At 45.6% G+C, this 23,119-nt stretch overlaps 1 long non-coding RNA gene across 1 annotated transcript in view; it reads left to right on the top strand.

Moving 5' to 3' along the window:
• Positions 1 to 23,119, top strand: part of LOC134431491 (uncharacterized) — a 449,031-nt gene that overhangs the window by 27,121 nt on the left and 398,791 nt on the right. The gene's annotated exons all lie outside the window — the stretch shown is intronic.

Genomic DNA, 23,119 nt, shown 5'->3' with positions numbered 1-23,119 from the left:
GGTACTTGGCTGGATGATGGGGGGGGAGGTCTTTTCATTTTTACCACCCCGCACAGGGACCCATTTCCACTCCTCTTCATCCACCAGTTGCCCTTCTGTTGCCTGGGAGTGGGAGGCATATAAGTCCTCAGTCTCTTGATCAGTAACCTCCCTTAAAGATGGTAGGGCTGAACTCCACCAGTCTATTTCCCTTTCACTTTCCCTAATACTCCTTAACCTTTCAACTTCCTCCCTAAGCTCAGCCACCAGCGAAAGGAGGTCATTCACTTGTTCACAGCGCAGGCAGGTTTCCTCCACAACACTCCCTGATGCCACCAATAAGCTCAAACACTCTGGGCACGGATGGGTCTGTACACTCACGTCCTTTTTGGAGGGCCCAACTTGGTCACTTATACCAGCCACAGCTTTTGACCGTGTAGAAACCATTATTGACAAACACCTCAGAAACAACCAGACAGCAGGGGATTCAAAATTCAAAGGTTCGGGAATCCGGGGATTCAGGAAATCCGAGGGTTTAGAAATCCAAGGATTCAAAAATCCGGGGTTACAGGAATCCAGGAGTTCAAGAATGCGGAGATTTGGAAATTCAGGGATTTGGAAATCCGGGATTTCAGAGTTCCAGGAAATCTCCAGCAGCAGGTCGGCGCCACAGGGCTGCTAAGGAGGTGGCAGAGGCTCTGCGAAGGATGCAGAATGCGGGGAAGGGAGGAGCGAAGCACAGCTCTGCGGCACAGCTCCGCGGCACAGCTCCGAGGCACAGCTCCGCGGCACAGCTCAATGCAGGGACACGGTCTTGTCCGTCACATAAGGCGTCGCCATCTTAATTCCGCCAATAGCCTGTTATCAGCAGATGTCCCCTTATTACAGCGTCCTGAGTGGGTCGCTGCTGGTGAGAGAGAGACGGTGAATCTTGTTTCTTGATCAGAAGGCTGGATTTATTGATGTATGATATATAATACATTATGACTATACTAAATAGAATATAGAGAGAGGTTTGCAGAGCTGCTCAAGCTAAGAATAGAAAGAAAGAATCTATAACAAAGTTGTGTCCAAGGACTCTGTCCCTAGCTTGCACTTTGTGATTGGCCCTTAATTATAAACTTAGGAACATGAGCCAATCAAGATGCCCCTGTTGCATTCCACAGCAGGTGATAATAATTGTTTACCTTCTCTTCTGAGGCCTCTGCCTTCCAGAAGACACAGAAATCTGAAAGAAAGGATTTCTGTGAAAAAATGTCTGCGACATCCCCTCCCGAGGGAGGTGTGATTGTGGTCACTCAAAGAGAGAGATAAGGCAAACTGCCCACTTGACAAAAGGCAATCTGCCATACAGATGATAATAGAAAACATCTTGCATTGCAATCTGGAACAAAAGGGTACACCTTGGGCAGTGCGGGAGTCTTACAGAGACTACACCCAAGACGGATCATGGTCAGGAGTTTTTCCTACAGATATAAGTTTGGCCCATTTGCATATCATAGGTTAATTGTCCAATTACAGCTTCAGGCAATGAAATCACTTACTCCAAATTTGCCCCCCCCAATTCACTGTTGTTTACATTTTTCAGGGCCTGAGACAGTAAGGTGTCCTTGAGTTTCAGGCCTAGAGAGAAATTGTTTCATCTGAATAAAATGGGAGAACAGTAGCTGGCAGGCTATGAAGTTTTGGAGTTATGCACTTAAGCAATACTGATCTGAAAAATATAAAAGCTAAAACTTAAAGCATCAATCTGAGACAGCCATCATGGCTTCACAAAGGGAAAATCGTGCCTGATCAATCTGGTGACCTTTTATGCTGGAGTGACTACAAGGGTCAGTGAGAGAAGACTGACTGATGTCATCTACCCAGACTTCTGTAAGGCCTTCGACATGGCCCCACACAGCATTCTTATCTCTAAATTGCAAAGATATGAATTTTAAGGGTGGACTATTCAGTGAATAAGGAATTTTCTGGATGTACGCAGCCAGAGAGTTGTGGTCAATGGCTCTATATCCAGGTGGAGGCTGGTGATGAGTGGTGTCCCTCAAGGCTCTGTCTTGGGACCAGTGTTCTTTAATATCTTTACCAATGACTGTGAGACCGAGTGCATCCTCAGCCACAAAGCTGAGCAGGGCAGTTGACAGAATAGAAGGATGGGATGCCATCCAGGTGGACATGGAAAAGCTCAAAAAGTGGATCCATGACAACCTCATGAAGTTCAACAAGGCCAAGTGTGAGGTCCTGCACCTGGGTCAGGGCAATCCCAGATATGAGTAGACTGGGAGAAGAATGCATTGAGAGTAGCCCTGTGGAAAAGGACTTGGGAGTTCTGGTGGATGAAAAGCTGAACATGAGCCAACAGTGTGCACTTGCAGCACATAAGGCCAATCGCATCCTGGGCTGCATCAAGAGATGTGGCCATCAGGTCAAGGGAGGTGATTCTTTGTGATAGCCAATAGCTGGCCTGGAGGCCTCACAGTCATAATTAACCCTGACTATATGTCCTGGGTTGCAAAATATGGTTTGGGGGTATTCTATTTCCCATCTGTTAGAGGTGGGGCAGTTTTCTTCTGTTAATTGGGCAGTTTACTTTATCTCTTCCACAACCAATCTTCACTCCAGGGAAGATATTGCCTGTTAATGGATCATTGAGTCTCACTGCATGACTGATAAAATTACATAATCCCATTGTTGAGATGCTCTGCCCAGGGGGAGGAGCCAAGCATTCCTACCTGGATATAATCTGAGATTTGGAACACCAGAAGCAGCCTTGCCCCACTGGATTCCAAGAGGAGCAGCATCTACACTGGATTCCCAGATGAAGACCAGGCCCATCTACACCACCACTGGACTTTCAGAGGAAAACTACACCCTTCTACAGGATCACTGTTTCAGCAGAACCACATCTGTCACTCAAGGACTGCAGCCACCATTCAATCGGACTGCTATCAACACCCTGACCCACAGGGTGTCAGGTCATATTCTGGCTCAGTCAATGTGGGTTTTTTTGTTTGTACTATTTCATTTGTATTTTGTAATTTTCCTAGTAAAGAACTGTTATTCCTATTCCCATATCTTTGCCAGATAGCCTCTTATTTTCAAAAAAAAAAAAAAAAATTTGGAGGGAGGGAGTTTACATTTTCCATTTCAAGGAAGGCTCCTGCCTTCCTTAGCAAACACCTGTCTTTTCAAACCAAGACACCATAACTCGACCAGTCTATACTGTTAAAGGAAAAGAAGTAAACATCTCTATGAAGAAGGCACTGAGAGGTCAAGAGATTCAAATGCAAACAACAGACACCAGCCAATCCCAGGTGAGCATGTATGCAAGCAGTTATTTATGGGCTTAGAAGCCCACTGAGGTCCCCTGCTCGGCTTGGCAGGCAGGAGCTGGCTAAATATGAAGGGATGGGAACAATGGAACTAGCCAGAAAATAAAAACTTTAAGAGCCAAAATAAGAAACTTCACACAGGTACAGAGGCTAGGTTCCAAGGACCCCTTGGGTGGGGCCAACGTAGCCAGGTATAGGGGCATGATGTCCATTTAGAAAGGTGAACTCAGAACATGACCTTATAAGAAAAAGGTCTTGACCAACGGTGAAGGAAAAATGGAAACTTGACCAAATATAGGAAGGTTCTATTAGCATACTACTAACTCCCATGACCCCACAGCTCCCACTGTGGCCTGATCAGGTGTCCCTTCCCTTCAGTGCTCTTCCTGCCATGGTTTATGGACAAAGACTTCTGTAAAAGCATCTGAGGTGAAAACATTAGCAGTGTGAAATCCCTCAGCTATTGGTCAGTGAACTGGGTGCTAACAAGTTTCTAGGCAATTGGGATCAAGCGCACATGCTTTTTGAAAACCCCTTAAATGTGAGTCCTGGACAGTAAAGTTTGCTGTTGTCGCATGAACCTTGGAATGTTGTGTCTGTCTTAGCTGTGGGAAACGGTGACCCCCAATGCGATGGCAGCAGCCTGCTGTGTGGAGAGTGGGGAGACAGAGCCCAGCGGAGACGCAGCCTGGAGAGCTGCTGGCAGCATGCAGAGCTGCAAGAGTCCAGACCACTGTAAATAGAAACTATCCACTGGGGACATGGGGACCTGAGTCTCGATAGAAGAAAAAGCTATAGTGAAGGTATGGACCCTCTTGTTAAGTAAATGGGGGATAAAATATGACAAACAGGCTCTGCAAACCTTACTGTTGTGCAAGAGACAGGGAAGAGACACTACCACAGAAGCCACTTTTAATGTTCAAACATGGGAACAGGCTGGTAAACTGATTTTTGAGTCAGCCTCTTGAGGCAACGAGACTGCTAAAAATATTGTAACTGCCTCGAGGCTGGTGTTGTATACCTTGACGCTGGTGAAAGCTGTGTGGAATGCAAAAATGGCAATTGAGGCCCTGCAGGTGCCACCCTCCAAAACATCCAGTCATTGCAGAGCACAGAGGAGGGGAGTGGTTAACGGATTAGGTGCTGCATCAAGTTCGCAAGTGGAAAGGATGAGCAAGAAACCAGAAGGGGAATGGCTGCCATCTGAGACCCCTATCTCTGCAACACTGCCGCACCATGCTGATGAAGCCCTCCTGGCGCCATGTGTGCCTACGCCATGCGCAGAGCTGCTGGCACTCAAGGCTGCAGAAGGCTGCGGAAAAGTTTTTGTGTCCTGGAAAACTGTGTGTGAGGTGCTCATGGTGCATGCGGTACCTGCAGACCGAACAAAGAAGGACGCTTGTGCCACTGTGGCAGCCATGCCAACCCCTCTTGTGCCACCAGCAAATGACTGTAAGTCTGTTGGGACTGTGGGAGGAGAACCAGAAGATGGCCCCTGGTTCCCCCATCCATTTGATCCTGGAGAGGACCCTGACAGTATCACAGAAGAGCTCATGCCGTCCCCCACCATGCATCCTCAGCTGGAGTCATATTGCAGCTAGTGGCCGGAGCCAGGGGGGCCCTTCCTGGCAGCGTGTTCCCTCTCTGCCTGCTCTCTGTGTGAGTGGAACAGCAATGGCAGAGGCAGCGGGGAGGGAACGTGCAGAGCTGCAGGGGTGTGGTGCTGTGGTGGCAGCGGCGAGTATGTGGCAGTGAGCACATGGCAATGAACACATGGCTGCGCCGCATTGGTGAGCACATGGCACAGACATAAGAGGGCGACAAGCAGCAAGCCGCTTTCTCAGCTGGTCTGGCAAGATACTCCCAGCTCTCTGCGTGTGGGCAGTGAGGAAGTGACTCAGGGAGCCTGGTGGCATCGGCAGATGCAGTGCTGGCAGGGGCAGTGCCATGTCCCTGCTCCCTGCACACAGCAGGCTTTGTCCAGGCCACCATCTTGTGCACTGGCAGAGCCCTGTGAGCCACCCCAATGTGGCCCCTGAGCCGTGCTGGTCCCTGCTACAGTCAGGGCTCCCATCTCCTGCAAACCCTTTTGAGGTGACACTGTGCTGGATCCTTACTATTAAGATTGCCTTTTTTACCATACCACCTTGTGACCCCAAAAGCATCACTCTGATTGCTTTTTATGATAGATGCTCCGGTAATAATTCTAAATTGTTCTAAATTGTAAGCTATCCTTTCAAGTGGAAATTACCTGATATGTTTTTCCAAGTACCCTTTTAATTAATGAAACTGAGTAGCAGAAGTTTTGTCCCACTTGAAGAAACTGGAAGAACAACTCCTGCCTTGCTACTTTCCTGATGTAGAAAAGGTTACCACTGGAATGAAAGACTGTAGCCATCTCATCCTGAAGCAACTTCTGACTCAGGGCTTATCTTTTGAAACCACTTTGGAGTTAATATACTTGTAATGTCCCCAGCCTAGATTTATATACCTTCTGAGAAGGAAAACTGGGAAATTTAAGTATTGTCAAGTCATTTTTTTTGCTTTTGTTAAAAACTTATTTTGGGTTTTCACTAAATGACTGCTCATTAGAGAAATTTAAAGTTAGCTGTGATTGTAGATTATTTCTAGATCCAGATAGCATTCATACATAAAGATTTTATAAAGTGGTTTAGTTGTAAGAAAATTATTTAATCTTACTTATATGCATTATTTGATTATATTAATAAAGGTTTGCTTGTAGGTATTTTAGGTAAACCCTCTCAGTCAAGGCTTGAGGCTCTGGCCCAGCCCTAGCCCTGGCTGACCAGGGATTATACCATCAAATCCAGGTATTTCTGTGTTACAAGTGTTATCAAGTCACTTTGACTTGCGGATTTGGTCTTGCAAAAGCTGTATCCCCTTTTGACGTAAACTTGGAAACCTTTTCCAGAAAAGGTTCTCCAAGTCCTCACTGTGAAATGGGGCTCCGCAGCTATGGCAGACTCTGGGTGATGGTAAAGTATTTAGGCAGGTGTAAGTATTACCTTGCTGAATTTTGCTCAGTAGTGCCTTTTGTTTTATTAGATGTATTGTTTTACTGTTCATAGTAAGAAAAGTGCCTGTTATGTTAAACACTCTCCTGAATTTAATAGGTTGAAATATAGTTCATGTTATAGTTGTTAAAACAAAAAAGAGGAAGTGCAGGGATGGTATATACCCCCCATGAAAGCCTAATGTTGGGAGTTACAGATGCGGAGGATACTGGACAAATATATGCTATGGTATCAACACCTACTCCTCCTGTAACCATTTCACTTAAAAGTTGTATTGCTCAACTTGTACCTTTTAAGTCTTGTGTCCCTAAAACAGACTCAAAGCTGCGAGTAGACCAAGGCTTCAGATCTACGGGAGAACCTCAAGTATACTGGGCTCAGGTCATATCTGATCGAAGTCCAAACATGGTTTGTAGTCTTACAATGCCACAGGCAAATCTGTCCCACATCAAGGTTAGTGGGATGATAGATACTGGAGCAGATGTTACTATCATAGCTACTAATGTATGGCCTCAATTATGGCCTACCACAGCTGTAGGATCTGTTGTTACTGGCCTCGAAAGTACCACACAAAATTACTTCAGTAGTAAACCTGTGTTAGTTAAGAATTCAGAATAACAGACAGCCACGATCTGTCCCTTTGTTACTGCTGTGCCACTCAACCTATGGGGAAGAGATGGCTTGCCAGTGTGGGGAGATCGGGTAGGAACAGATTTTTAACAAGGGCCAGTGTGCTGAAGGGTGTAAAGCATCCTACATTAGCTTTAAAGTGGCTCGCTGAACAATCTTTTGCACCTGCTGTATGGAAATAGGAGACCTTTGGTATGGCAATTTACCTATGACTTTACTTAAACCTCAAGAGTCAGATATTTTAGAGACATGACTGAGCAGAAGGATGTGCGTCTTTTAATTAAAACAAGAAAGCAAAATGTTACCTCTGATAGTATTTTGAATTTACTTGTTTGTAACAGAAGGTAAATGAAACTTCCTTGGTTTGAGTAATTCGGCCGTAGATGTAAATAGTGTGTAGTATGCCACCCTGTGAAATTGTACTGTTGATTAATCTCCTTTTTGATAGCTCCTGGACATGATTGCAAAAATTTTTATGGTATGTGGGATAGACCAACGGCTGTTAAGGTTAGGCTTGTGGAATTGGGTGAAGAGCCTCATTCGAGCTGAGCTTATCATTTCTATATAATTGTTTTTCACATTGTGCCATATTTGTTATCCTTTCTGCAAGAGCCCCCGCAGAGGAATGTCAAACACCTCCTTTGTAGTCAAAAAACAAAAAGGGGAAGCTGTGATGTCCAACAGCTGGCCTGGGGGCCTCACAGTCTTAAATAACCCTGACCATAACTCGACCAGCCTATACTGTTAAAGAAAAAGAAGTAAACATCTCTATGAAGAAGGCACTGAGAGGTCGAGAGATTCAAATGCAAACAACAGACACCAGCCAATCCCAGGCAAGCATGTACGCAGACAGCTATTGGTCAGTGAACTGGGTGGTAACAAGTTTCTAGCCAATTGGGATCGAGCACATGCGCTTTTCGAAAACCCTAAAAATGTGAATTCTGAACATTAAAGTTTGCTGTTGCCACTTGAACCTTGGAGCGTCAAGTCATGTCCATCTCAACTGTGACAATTCTTCCCCTTTCCCCTCATGAGACCCCACCTGGAGTACTGCATCTAGCTCTGGGGTCCTCAGCACAAGAAAGATAAGGACCTGTTAGGATGGGTCCAGAGGAGGGCCATGAAGATCATTAGAGGGCTGGAGCATCTCTCCAATGAAGACAGGCTGACAGAATCTGGATTGTTCATCCTGAAGAAGGCTCCTAGAAGACCTCATTGCAGCCTTCCAGTACTTAAAGGGAGCTTATAAGAAATACAGAGAGCAACTTTTTATGTGGGCAGATAGACATTAGGACAAGGACAAACAGTTTAAAACCTAAAGAGGAGAGATTTCGATTTGATGTTAGGAAGAAATTCTTTACTCTGAGGGTGATGAGACACTAGAACAGGTTGCCCAGAGAAGTTATGGATGTCCCATCCCTGGAAGTGTTTGAGACCAGGCTGGATGAGGCTTTGAGAAACCTGGCCTAGTGGAAGGTGTCCCTAACCATAGCAGGAGTGGTTGGAACAAGATGATCTTAAAAGTCCCTTCCAACCCAAGCCATTCTATGATATTCGGTTGGAAAAGAAATGAAATTTAGCAAAATGTTTAATTATAGTTTAGTTATGAGTTGTGTGTGAATTGGTTTGTTAAAAGCAGTTTTGTAGCCGTTGAAAGTGTGTGTTGGGTTTTTTGTGTAACCTAGCAGGTAGTCTTAGGGATTTAATAAATATTTAAACTAGTGTAGGAAAGTAAGAATGCTAACCTGTCTGAAGGCAGCATACAATGCTCTTAGAATAAGATAAGCAGAAGATTTATGATTTTGTTTGTGAACTAAGGAATGTATCACAAGGGGTCTGTGGCTAGGCAAGGGGAACTGTTTCTTGGAGACCTTGTTATGAATCGCATGTATAAAAAGGGAAGCACCCATACGTGAAATTGGGGGCTCGGACTTGGGATGCTAGTCCACCGGCTCCCCGGGCCCTTAATAAAGCACCACACAAAACTTGAAACTTATCCGAGTTTTGTATCATTTATCAATCGGGCAACAGTTTTCTGGCGACCGTGGCAGGAGTCCGAGGGTTGCTGGGGCGGTTCGTGTCTCGATCTACTCCAAGCCGGCACCGAGCACTTCTCGGGGAGTCATCGGTTTGTCCCCGACTCCCGCGCCTGTCGGACAACTACATAAGGTAAGCCCGAAGGTGTTTTATATTGGATTTGGATTTGGTGGTTGGTGGAAAAAGCCTAGGCTCCGGCCATAAGACGTCTAAGGACGCAGGACCGGAACTCGCCTCCTGGTTTTTTTTTGGGAAGGACGGTGAGAAGGTATATTGGTTTATTGGGACTAAAGGTGGAATTAAAGGCTGTAATATGATGTTTCTTAAAACTTTTAAAACCTTAGTGCAAGCCAATGGTAAAATACCTGGAAATACGCCATTAGGTTGTATATTGAAACGATGGAAAAGTGAGGGGTATTATCAAGAATTGGATAAAAGTAAAATGATAGATTATTGTAATCATTGGTGGCCTGAATATGAGACTGGGGAAGCGGGATGGCCGGTGAATGGTACACTGGAATTGGGGATAATGGAATCTTTGATGCAATTTTTAAGGAGGAATGAGAAATGGGATGAAATACCATATTTAGATTTGGTTTTTTGTTTTATACCGGAAAGAAGAATGGCAAAAGGAGTGCGGTATCTTGGTTTTAGAAGTGAATGATGAGAGGGAGTGTGTTGGATGTAAAGAAAGAAAGGAGCTTCATTTGTATCCTCCGATCGAGGAAGATTTGTCCTATTGTATAGCACCCTCGAGGGTTCCAGTTGCTCCTAATGTGCCCCCTGCTCCCCCTGCGGATATATCTATAAAAATGGCATCCAGTGAGAGTGATAGTGATGATGATGATGGTGAAAAGAATGAGAGTGCTAAAAGAACTCCGTTAGCAGGGTGAACTCACCAGGGAAGGAAGGGGCAGAAGGGGCCACAGTTAATTGCGCCATTAAGGGAAGCTGTGGGACCACAGGGAGAAAGGATACTTATAAAGGTGCCTTTCTCCCCCTGGGATTTGGTAATATGGAAGCAATCAGCGGGGAGTTATCGGGAGGATCCTGAAAGGGTGGCAAGGGTGGTTAAAATGGTAATAAAGACTCAGAATCCAGACTGGAATGATTTACAGGTATTATTAGATACTATAATGGATTCCACGGAAAAGGAAATGGTTATTAGAGCCACTAGAGAAAAGGCTTGTGAGCAGATTCGGTTGCGACAACTAAATGAAACAGTTGATGAATTAGTACCGAGTGAGGAACCCAGGTGGGATCCAAACTCTACGGGAGGAATAAGGGCTGTAAAACGATATCAGGAATTGTTGGTGGAAGGAATTAGAACAGGAAGACCTAAGACTATGAATTGGTCTAAGTTGTATTCGGTCAAGCAGGACAAGAATGAGTCTCCGTCTGCCTTTTTGGAATGATTAAAAGACATGGCTCGGAAGTTTACTAATTTAGATGTAGAGGATCAATCAGGAAAACTTCAATTGGCATTGTTGTTTATGGGGCAATCGCAAGAGAATATTAGGAAAAAGTTACAAAAGCTGGAAGGAGAGGATACTCGAAGTTTGGATAAAATGCTGGAGGTAGCGTGGAAGGTATACAACAACAGGGAAAAAGAAACTGCAAAAAGACAACAAGCTAGTATTCTGGCTGTAATGCAACAGACAGGGGCAGGAGGAAGACCCATTAGGGGTCGAGGTCAGGGAGGAGCTAACCGCGGACAGAGGGGGATGGCGAGAGGTCGGGGAGGATTTGGGTTTGCACCTAACATGGGGAGGTTGGATCCAAACCAGTGTGCGTTTTGCTGACAATTGGGACACTGGAAAAATGAATGCCTGGTTAGAGGAGGTATGGGCATGGGAAACATAGGATTAAGGACAGGTCCAAAGGGGAATGCTCCTGTTGGAGGATTCACGGGAGGACCAGCAGAGGTCGCTCAAGCACTAGTTTTGGGAAACTATCAGAATCAAAGCTGACTAGACCAGGATTTGAGGGTAGTTTTAGAGATAGATGGAAAGGATCAAGAATTTATGGTAGATACTGGAGCCATATATTCTGTACTCAATAGACGATTGGGACCTTTGAGTGACACAAGAGTACAGGTGGTGGGGGCAACAGGGAAGCTAGAGGAATAACCATTTTTACAACCTTTAAATCTTAGGTTTGGGGGGAAGGAATTAGATCACCAATTTTTGTATATGCCAAACTGCCCCACACCCCTTCTTGGCAGAGACCTGTTGTCCCGACTTTATGTGAAAATAATATTTGAGGGGGGAAGGGTGAAATTGGAAATACCTGAGGAACAAATAGCAGGCATTTTTGTGGTCAAGGAAGTGGATGCCTCTCCTATTCCAGAAGAAATTGAGCAGGCTGTAGTACCCTGGGTATGGGAGTCAGGGGTCCCCGGAAAATCTAAAGCTGCGCAGCCAGTAAAGGTGGAACTAAAGGAAGGGGCCCGACCAGTGAGGATAAAGCAATACCCCTTGAAGCTTGAGGCAAGGAGGGGAGTAGCCCCATTAATTAAACAATTTTTGGTTCAAGGAATATTACAGGAATGTGAATCAGAGTATAATACTCCAATTTTTCCAGTAAAGAAACCTAATGGTAAGTACAGGACTTGAGGGCTATTAATGAAATAGTGAAAGACATACATCCAGTTGTTGCTAATCCTTAAACCTTGTTAACATCTGTATTGGAGGAGTTTAAATGGTTCTCAGTGACTGACCTTAAAGATGCCTTCTTCTGCATCCCACTGGCAGCAGAGAGTAGGAAATATTTTGCCTTCGAGTGGGAGAGTCCTGATTTTGGGAGAAAGAAGCAGCTTATGTGGACGAGACTCCCACAGGGATTTAAATGCTCCCCTACTATTTTTGGAAACCAACTGGCCAAGGAGCTGGAGGAATGGAAGATAACCCAGGTAACAATATCCCCATCCTTGTATGTAGTCCTGCAGTACGTGGACGACATTTTTCTGGCTACTAAGGAAAGGGAAATGTGTGTGGAATTAACAATTAAATTACTCAACATGCTTGGCCAAGCAGGGTATCGGGTTTCTAAGGAAAAAGCTCAATTGGTCAAAAATAGCGTTATTTATCTCGGTTGTGAGATCACACAAGGGCAGAGACGTTTGGGAGTAAACCGAATAGAGGCAATATGTGCTATTCCTTTGCCTCGTAACCATCAGGAATTGAGATCTTTTCTAGGAATGGTGGGATGGTGTCCACTGTGGATCATGAATTTCAGTCTCCTAGCCAAGCCACTATATGAGGCCTTGAAGCAGCATCGGTTGGAGTGGACGACACAGCAAAAGAAGGCCTTCCAGGAATTGAAGCAGGCACTAAAGGAGGCCCCAGCTCTAGGACTCCCTGACCTGACCAAGGAATTCCAGTTGTACGTGATTGAGAGGCAAAAACTGGCACTGGGGGTCCTCACCCAGAAGGTGGGGTCCTGGAAGAGGCCAGTGGGATACTTCTCTAAACAACTGGATTCGGTAAGTTCCGGGTGGCCCTTGTGTTTACGAGCCTTGGCGGCAACAATAATTCTTATTCAAGAGGCCCGGAAATTGACTTTGGGGGCAAAAATGAAAGTGTTTGTTCCCCATATGGTCATGGCCGTTTTGGAGCAAAAGGGGGGTCACTGGCTATCATGCAGTCGAATGTTGCAATACCAGGCTATCCTGAGAGAACAGGATGATATTGAAATAAAGACTACTAATCATGTTAATCCAGCAGAGTTTTTACGCAGTGACCAGGAGGCTGGGGGACTGGTGCACGATTGCGTAGAGGTAATTGAACAAGTATATGCCAGCAGACCCAACCTAAAGGATGAACCATTGGAAGAACCTGAATGGGAACTATACACTGATGGATCCAGCTTTGTCGAGAATGGGACTCGCTATGCCAGGTATGCAGTGGTAACATTGGATCAGGTAATAGAGGCAAAGGCTTTGTTACCTGGAATTTCGGCCCAGAAGGCAGAGGTGATTGGACTCACCAGAGCCCTGTATTTGAGCAAGGACAAAAGGGTTAATATCTGGACAGATTCTAAATATGCCTTTGGTGTGGTTCATGTACATGGGGCGTTATGGAAGGAAAGGGGGCTTTTGAATTCACAGGGAACCAACATCAAGCACCGGGAAGAAGTGCTACAGCTACTGGATGCGGTACACAGTCCCAAAGCAGTTGCAGTAATGCATGTTAGAGGACATCAGACTGCGGAAGGAGACGTTTACAGAGGAAATCGATTTGCTGATGTTACAGCACGGCAAGTGGCACGGGAAGTATGGACTCAAATGTCATTGGTACCGGTAAGAACAAATCCGGCTACCCCATACCTGAATCAGGAGCCCAAATATTCAATAGAAGATGGAAAACTAATAAACTTGCTAGGGGCACAGAGGAATCAACTTGGGTGGTAAGTTACACCAATGGGACAAATAGTGGTACCTACTTGCATAATGAAATTTATTTTGGAATCAGAACATAATAAATGTCATTGGGGGGCAGAAGTATTGGTAAAATTTTTGAAGAATGAGATAATCTCTAATCAGATGTTAACAATGGCAAAAAGAGTTAATGCAATGTGCCCGGTATGTTTGAAAAATAATCCAGTAGTTAGGAGACAAATACAAATGGGAAAGTTGCAAGTCGGGCCACAACCGGGAGATTACTGGCAAGTTGATTTTTCCGAATTGCCTAGGGCACAGGGATACAGATACTTGTTAGTGTATGTATGTACGTTCTCAGGGTGGCCGGAAGCTTATCCATGTAGAACTAATCAGGCTAAGGAGGTGGTAAAAACCTTGCTAAAAGAAATAATACCAAGATTTGGAGCACCTTTAGGATTGTCATCAGATAGGGGTCCGCATTTTATAGCCGGGGTAGTGCAGGAATTAGCACGACTGTTAGATATAACCTGGAATTTGCATACCCCCTATAGACCTTAGTCTAGTGGGCAGGTGGAAAGGATGAATCAAACCCTGAAAGGACAAATCAAAAAGATTTGCCAGGAAGCTAAACTGCACTGGCCTCAAGCTTTGCCTTTGGCCCTACTCAGGATTCGAATTAAACCAAGGAAAAAGGTAGGCGTAAGTCCATATGAGATATTATATGGCAAACCATATCATGCAACTGTATTAAAAGGGGAGGTACATGTGAGTGGGGACCAGGCGATTGCAGAGTATGTTATGTCACTTAATAAGATCTTGAATTCTTTAAGAAATACGTTACAGTGGAATAGACCGCTCACGCTGGAGAATTCTGTCCACGACATCCAGCCTGGGGACCAGGTGTACGTCAAGAAGTGGATCACGGATCTGCTACGGGAATCATGGAGCGGACCCCACCAGGTGATGATGACGACCTACACGGCGGTGAAGGTCCAGGGGATGGATGCTTGGATCCATTACACCAGGGTAAAGAAGGCACCATTCCAATGGGAAACCCAGATAGTGTCTCCAACCCGGATGATCTTCCGTGCAAAGCCGCCTTCTTAACTATATTACTGCTAGTAATCATGAGACTAGTACCCGTTCAAGGGTCTACTCTAGTACAGGTTGAAGAAACAAATGTTACAGTCATGGAAGGGATGGATTTTCAATTAACTTGTGTTATATTTGACAGCCAGAAAGTTGAGGCTGGTGAAGTTATTGCAATATGGCATCGGGGGGCGGAAAGAAGCCGAGGCAAGATAGGAGTCGGTTGGGATCAGGATAAACAACAAGGAAACACGGTACTGAATCTTACCAAGGTAACCACAAACGATACGGGAGAATATACATGTTTGGTCAAAATACGGGATAGTTTTGATTACAAAAGAGTGAGTATGAGGGTTTTGCCATGGACAGGGGATCGTGCTGAAAACATAAAGGTTAATCCAGTATCAATGGCAGTGGACATGTGGGATGGGCCACCTCTCAGAGTAAATTGTTCCTTCCTAGTAAGATCAAGATATCAAAGGAACCTTTGGGTCAAATGGTGGAAGCAAAATAGGGAACTGACCTGGGACAGAATAGAGGACGGGACCAGTTGGTGGGGGAAGGAAGGCAAAGGTTGTGGGTGGTCAAGTGTCACTAATCCTAGAATAGGAAATGCATGGTGGAGGCATGACAGAATGATGTTATCCTCACAGAGACACGGTAGAAGGAGTAGATGGGAGGTTAATGATACAATAGAACGAAATACTGAGCAGGAAAACTTAGTGGTAGGATTAATCAGAGATTTTGGTATCATGCAGAATGTGACTAAAATAACAGCTTGCCTGCCATTACCACAGGCTGCAGGTGAACCAATTCCCTGGGGAATAATACCAGTAACCAAAATGCCTGAAACATTCAAGAATGTTTCATGGTCCTGCCAGTCAGTTCCCAAACCAGTAGATGTATGGAGGGATTTGTGTATGACCATTCGGGCTATGACTAGAGAGGAATGTGAAAAGAAATCCAATCATTATGGTTGGATTCAAAATACCAGGAGGTGTTTAATTGCAACCCCAATAGATGAGCCATGCAATACAGTACGAATAAGAACGAAATCCCACCGAAATGAGATGAGTTGTCAGAATGTCACACAGAATTTTGACACCTGGAATAGTTGGAAGACATTATGGGGACCCAGTGTTTTGGAACACTATAATTACCTTGGGGAAGTACAATGGTGCATCCAATGGTCAGGAGTAAAGAATCAGTCACGTTATAGGGCCCTTATCATGTCTACATCTTCCCGAGAGTTCAGACCGCAGAAAGAGGATTGGAATTGTACTGAGGTTTTTACATGTGATACACCGGAAGACCGAATCGGATTGGTACCGGTGAAAATGGCATTAAAGTGGGGATGCGAGTGTAGGGGGTATGATCACACGGTTAGCAGAGAGTCCATGGATGGACCTATAGATTGCAGATATACTACTGTGCACAGTCCTGGAAATCTAGTCTGGGTGTTGGGACACGGACAGTGGACCACACATTTACCTCTAGTTGGATCAGTAACACAAATCACTCTAGGGGTTCCCACATTGTGTCCATACTGGTACAGAATAGGTTGATCCAAAGGAAAGGACTCAGAAAGAGGGAAGAATCCCTACAGGAGCAGTGGCATGAACCTGGCTCAGGAGTACAATTTGGATGGATATTAGAGTCATTATTCCCTCCGGTAGCAACATATCGAAATAGGGAAATGCTCAACAATTTGTTAGGACAGACAGAAAGGTTGGCAGCAGCTACTAAGAAGGGATTTAAAGATCTAAATTTGCAATTGCAAGCTACATCAAGAATGACCCTACAAAATAGAATGGCATTGGATTTGCTACTGTTAAAAGAGCATGGAGTTTGTGGTTACCTGAGTAGGAGAATAGATCATTGCTGTGTACACATTCCAAATGTTACACTTGAAGTTGAGAAAGATATTTCTCAACTGGCAGAAGTGGAAACAAAAACCAAGGAAATTGAAAAGGAAGCACAGCATAACTGGATAGGAGCAGTATTTGACTTTTGGGGCTTCACCTGTCTGGCTGGATTACGTCTGCTATACAGTATGTACTAATGTTTTTAGTATTTTTAGTGACTATATGGATTGTATATAGATGCCTCTTAGGTGTGATCGAAAGGGAAAAGAGGCGATCTCTCCGGTTGCTGAAGGCGATGACCCACGGGCGGCAGAATGAAGAACACTCCCCACCTCGTTATGAAGATGTTACTGTCAATACTGTTAATTGAGCATCCTTGCAGCAGGACTGAAGGATGCTCAAAAGGGGGTAAATGTTGGAAAAGAAATGAAATTTAGCAAAATATTTAATTATAGTGAGTTGTGTGTGAACTGGTTTGTTAAAAGGTAGTTTTGTAGGCGTTGAAAGTGTGTTGGGTTTTGTGTGTAACCTAGCAGGTAGTCTTATGGATTTAATAAATATTTAAACTAGTGCAGGACAGTAAGAATGCTAACCTGTCTGGAGGCAGCATACAATGCCCTTAGAATAAGATAAGCAGAAGATTAATGATCTTGTTTGTGAACCAAGGAATGTATCACAAGGGGTCTGTGACTAGGCAAGGGGAACGGGGAACTGTTTCTTGGAGACTAGGCAAGCGGAACAGGGAACTGTTTCTTGGAGACATTGTTGTGAATCGCATGTATAAGAGGGAAGCACCCATACGTGAATTTGGGGGCTCGGGTTTTAGGGACGTGAGTCCCCCAAGCTCCCCGGGCCCTTAATAAAGCACCCACAAAACTTATCCGAGTTTTGTGTCATTTATCAATCGGGCAACAATGGGTCTGGGAAACATCCTGTGAATCGTGGATTTTAAAGCGCCAGCCAGCCACTTTCAGCCACAGGCCTCCAAACACAAACCACGGCCCTTTTCTGTTGCAGTCGAGGCGGTCACAACATAAAGCAGAGACCACAAGCAGTCTCAGTTGGTAACACTTGGCAACAGTTTATTAATGAAAATGGCTGATCTTTTATACACTTTCCAGTTGTTTACCCTTCCTCTACCTTAGCTATTGGCCACAATAATTCAATACCATGCCATTGGTGAAAAGTTACTCTGACTCCACCTAACTTTCTAAAAATGCTTCATCCAGCTGCAGAATGCTCTTATCTTCCTTCTCTCGATCTCCTTGGTTACGGCCTTGGAGAAAGCTCCTTATCAGCTTCTTCTTCTTACTTCTCGCTCCTTTAGCTAGCAGGCCCGCTGCTAGCCCCTTCCACAATTCCCCCTTTTTTGTTTTTGACCTGTAAATACAGCTGCTATGGATTTTTGCAGGACCTTTTGCAAAAACCCAAGCAGTGAGGGGACACACAAAATCACAATCACAACCATCAACAAAATTCCCATTCTTCCTTCATCCATCTTTAAGCACTGATGTATGGTCTTGGCCAGTGTCATCCGCACGTTCTGCTTCAGCTGCGGAGCCATCAATCCTGTCCTTTCCCGCACGCTCTAGGTAAGGTTTAACACAGCGAGCAGGAACCCATCGAGGACCATTATCTGTCAAAACACAAGCATAACCCCTTCCCCAGGTTACCAGTTCCACTGGACCAGACCATATACCAGTAATCAAATCCTTGACCCATACCTTGACATTTCATGAGAAACAATGGTTTCTCTTGAATATTATACAACACTGCTTGATCTAAATGCTTAACCAAATTGGCAACATAAACTGAATCAGTAACTATGTTTACAGAACCAGGAAACAAAGTAAAAGCCAAAAGAACAGCACAAAGTTCAATCAGTTGAGGAGATCCCTGCTGAATCATTGTCTCATATTCCCAGTGATCATCCTTTCTCCAAGCCACAGCTGCTTTTCCGGTTTTCCCGGACCCATCTGTAAAAACCGTTATACCTTCCACTGGAACAGGAGAACAAATTTGCTTGCCTTCAAAAGGAATCTCTTTAGTCAGTGTTAGAACAGGATGAGAAGGCAAGTGATACGAGATTTGGCCTGTAAAACAAGATAAGGCAGATTGCAATTCATGATTATTTTGAAAGCACCATTCAAAATACCACTGTTGTACAGGTATCACAATGGTCACAGGGTCCTGTCCCAAAATCTCATGACAACGCCTACGACCCTTGATGATAATATCTGCAAAGAGCTCATAAAGTCCTGGAGCTGTTTTCCGAGATCTGAAAGATAAAAATATCCATTCCAGAATATGCAACTGATCTTCCCAATTATCATTCCATTGACACAGTATTCCTCATGGTATTTCATGGTCTTTCAAAATAAACAATTGAACACCAACAGAGGGATCTATCCTGTTAACAAATTTGTGTGCTAGGGCTAATTCAACTTCTAGCACTGTGACTTTACGTGCCCTTGTTGTGCACAATTATAACACTTCGCTGAAGGTCTTAACACTGCAGCAAGAGCTGCCATTTTATGCTCGACTGAACCAACTTTTGAGCAAGCAGTAACCATTTCAGACAAGGTGGGTTCCCCAGGCAAAGTGTCAATAATCTTTCTGCAGTCTGGGTTTGCATTTTCTTTAGCCAATTGTACACACAATTTGTCTCGCAAAGTTTCATCATCTACTTGTTTCTCAATAGCGGCAGCAAGTTTTTCTGCAAACTGCAAAAATGGTTCTCTTGTTCCTTGTTGTATAGTAACATATTTCTGTTTTGGAGCTGCCATTTCCATTGTTTTAGTTAAGGCACTCATGCCAATTTGCTGAGCTTGTGCCAAAATCGAAGGATCCCACCTTGCCTGTAAATCTGGATTAGCAAAAGGCCCAGAGCCCATTAGGGCATCAACACCCACAGCATGACGAGGGTCGTGTTGAGGCAACTGCATATTTGTTAAAGCAGTGCGCTCAGCCACTCGCCTCCAAGTTTCTTGAAATACACCATATTGTACTGGCTGGAATAGAATTGTAGCAAGATGAGTGATGTCATAAGGTGCAAGCAAATCTGCATTAATCACACGTATTAATTGCATTACCTCTGAGGAATTAATACCATATTGAGCTACTTTTGATTGGAGGTCTTGCACAACCCTCCAGGCGAAGACATGATGACTGTCATTCTGTCCTGTTCCAGGAGCTGCTTTGAAAACTGGAAAGGCCATAGGGTTATCACAAACAACATTTGCATTGGCACTGTTCTCCTGAGGTACTCTTGGAGCACCTAACCTTTCTATGATGTCCCAGTTCTTTTCTTCAACTGCTTTCCTCCTAACAAATTCCCAAAACTCCTGAGGGTGTCAAGGAAGCACAGTGACTTGGCATGGAGGCAAAGTCCATGGGGCAGTAAGACTAGAGCTCTTAGGAGATGAAGAGACCAGAGCTCCCTGCCCCAACTCAGGTGTTACTGCGGGCGACTCATCACTTGACTCACTGTTGCTGTCACTGTCAGGTAAAGGAGGATACGGCCTTGCAGGTTGTTCAAGCCACTCAGAGGGGAGCGGGGGGGGGCAGACGGCTGGACCTTTCTCTCTGCTAAAGACATTTCAGCTAACTGGCGTAGCGGTGTAGTATATACAGGCACCATCTCGAGCTGCTGCGCAGGTGTGAGAAAAGGAGGCTTAGGGGTCTGATAAGAAGAGGCTAGGGCAGGTTGCCCAGAAGTTTTGGCAGCTTTCCCAGAAGCCTTGGCAGCTTTCCCAGAAGTCTTGGCACCCAGCCCAGAAGCTCTGGCAGCGTGCCAGGTAACTCCCAAGGCATCCAAACTTTCTTCACCAAGTTCCCCATCAGAGCCCCCTTCTACCTCAGCCCCCCCGTCAGGTATCAGCCCCGACTCTTCGTCCGCATCTTGCTCCGTTTCTCTCTCTATTCTCCATTCCTTTAAAGCCTCAAAGAGCGAGTTCCAGGTTACTGCTAAATCAACAGCTGTTTTATCTCCCGCTCGAATAACTTGCCAAAGTCTGTCCCCGACTTTCTTCCACGCCTTAACACTAAATGCTGTGTTGGGATCAGTGCCAAAATTCTGTGATTTAGCCCACAGCAATATATTACGAAGCTCATAGTCTGACCTATTAATTCCCTTATTTCTTAACAAAACTTTCCATGTAGACAGAACACTTTCTTCCTCTTTAGATAAATTTTGTCCCATTATTACTAGTTGGTGGCTCACCTGCTTCCAGGTGTCTTGATTGGAGGGAATCAGGTCCGGACCTCCCTGTGGCTTCCACCTGCCACTCTCAGCTGCACCAACGCCGCCTCCCCCACTACGTCCCAGTGGATCACGGTTGCCAATTGCTAGGACCCCGTATGGGCCCCCACCGACTATGTTCTTATCACGTCGGCGTCTCCAAAATGTCGCAGTCGAGGCGGTCACGACCTAAAGCAGAGACCACAAGCAGTCTCAGTTGGTAACACTTGGCAACAGTTTATTAATGAAAATGGCTGATCTTTTATACACTTTCCAGTTGTTTACCCTTCCTCTACCTTAGCTATTGGCCACAATAATTCAATACCATGCCATTGGTGAAAAGTTACTCTGACTCCACCTAACTTTCTAAAAATGCTTCATCCAGCTGCAGAATGCTCTTATCTTCCTTCTCTCGATCTCCTTGGTTACGGCCTTGGAGAAAGCTCCTTATCAGCTTCTTCTTCTTCTTACTTCTCGCTCCTTTAGCTAACAGGCCCGCTGCTAGCCCCTTCCACACTTTTCCCTGGCAAAAAAAACTCAACTCTACCGCTTCTGCATGGCAGATTGCAGGAGCCACTTGGTACTATCAAACAAGCCTGACTTGGCATTGGTGCCACCTTGGGTCTGGGAACCCTCCCGCGTATCATGGATTTTCAGGAGCCAGCCGGCCACTCCCAGCCACAGGCCCCCAAACACAAACCTCGGCCCTTTCCTCTGGCAAACAAAACTCACGTGCCCTGCTTCTGGATGGCAGATTGCAGGAGCCGCTTGGTACTATCAAACCAGCCCGACTCGGCGCTGGTGCCACCTTGGATCTGGCAACCATCCTGCGTATCGTGGATTTTAGGAATGAGACGGAGTGGGGATCCATTCTGAATTAGGTAAAGTGCCTGGGTGAGGTGAGGGGTCTGTAGGGCCAAAGCTGAAGGAAAAGCCATATTCCAGAGACAGCAAGGAGACAGAGAAAAATAAACAGAAATTACCGCAAGGTCAATCTGCCCCAGACCTAGGAATTCCTCTGATAAAGAAGAACAGGTGCTAAATGTCACACGAAATGAATATGTATGAACTTATTGCGAAACTGTATGCATATGCATTTGGAAGGGGGATAAAAGAAGACCCGAGGTCTTCAGAGGTACTCATGCCTTGTTGGGGGAATTGCGTCCGGCGTGCATGGTAATAAAAGCATACCGGGCTTTACAACTTTTATAAAGTTGTGAGGTTTCTTCTTTTCTTCACAAAACAGGAGGCAGCCTGCAACCCCCAACCACAGCCCCCCAAACACAAACCATGGACATTTCTCTGGCAAACAAAACTCAGCTGCCCCGCTTCTGGATAGCAGATTGCAGGACCCACTTGGCACTGTCAACATAGCTCGACTTGGCACTGGTGCCACCTTGGGTCTTTGAAACATCCTGCGTATTGTGGATTTTCAGGGTCCAGCCAGCCACTCCCAGCCACAGGCCATCAAACACAAACCACGGCCCTTTTCCTTTGCAAACAAAACTCACCTGCACTGCTTCGGGATGGCAGATTGCAGGAGCCACTTGGTACTATCAAACCAGCCTGACTTGGCACTGGTGCCACCTTGGGTCTGGGAAACATCCTGCGTATCGTGGATTTTGAGGAGCCAGCCGGCCACTCCTGGCCCTAGGCCCCCAGACACAAACGTCGGCCTTTTTCCCTGGAAAAAAAAACTATCCTGCCCCGCTTCTGGATGGCAGATTTCAGGAGAAACATGGTACTATCAAATCAGCCCGACTTGGCACTGGTACCACTTTGGGTCTGGAAACCATCCTGCATATCGTCGATTTTGAGGAGCCAGCCGGCCACTCCCAGCCACAGGCCCCCAAACACAAACCACGGCCCTTTTCTCTGGCAACCAAAACTCAGTTTCCCTTCTTCTGGATGGTAGATTGCAGGAGCCACATGGCACTGTCAAACCAGCCCGACTTGTCACTGGTTCCACCTTCGGTCTGGCAAACACCCTGCCTATTGTGGATTTTCAGGAGCCAGCCGGCCACTCCCAGCCACAGGTTCCCAAAAACTAACCACCGCCCTTTTCTCTGGCAAACAAAACTCACCTGCCCCGCTTCTGGATGGCAGATTGCAGGAGCCACTGGTACTATAAAAGCCGCATGTCTTGGCACTGGCGCCAGTTTGGGTCTGGGAACCATCCTTCGTATCGTGGATTTTCAGTGTCCAGCCGGCCACTCCGAGCCACAGGCCCTAAAACACAAACCACGGCCATTTTCCCTGGCAAACAAAACTCAGCTGCCCAGCTTCTGAATGGCAGATTGTAGGACCCACTTGGCACTGTCAATACAACCCGACTTGGCACTGGTGCTACCTTGGGTCTGGGAACCATCCTGCGTATCGTGGATTTTCAGGAGCCAGCCAGCCACTCCCAGCCACAGGCCCCCAAACACAAACCTCAGCCCTTTTCTCTGGCAAACAAAACTCAGCTGCCCCGCTTCTGGATGGCAGATTGCAGAAGCCACTTGGTGCTATCAAACCAGCCCGACATGGTA

This window comes from Melospiza melodia, chromosome W (assembly GCF_035770615.1).
Source record: "Melospiza melodia melodia isolate bMelMel2 chromosome W, bMelMel2.pri, whole genome shotgun sequence".
Taxonomy (NCBI): domain Eukaryota; kingdom Metazoa; phylum Chordata; class Aves; order Passeriformes; family Passerellidae; genus Melospiza; species Melospiza melodia.
Note: the sequence above shows the minus strand (reverse complement) of the source record. Positions and strands in the feature narration are given on the sequence as shown.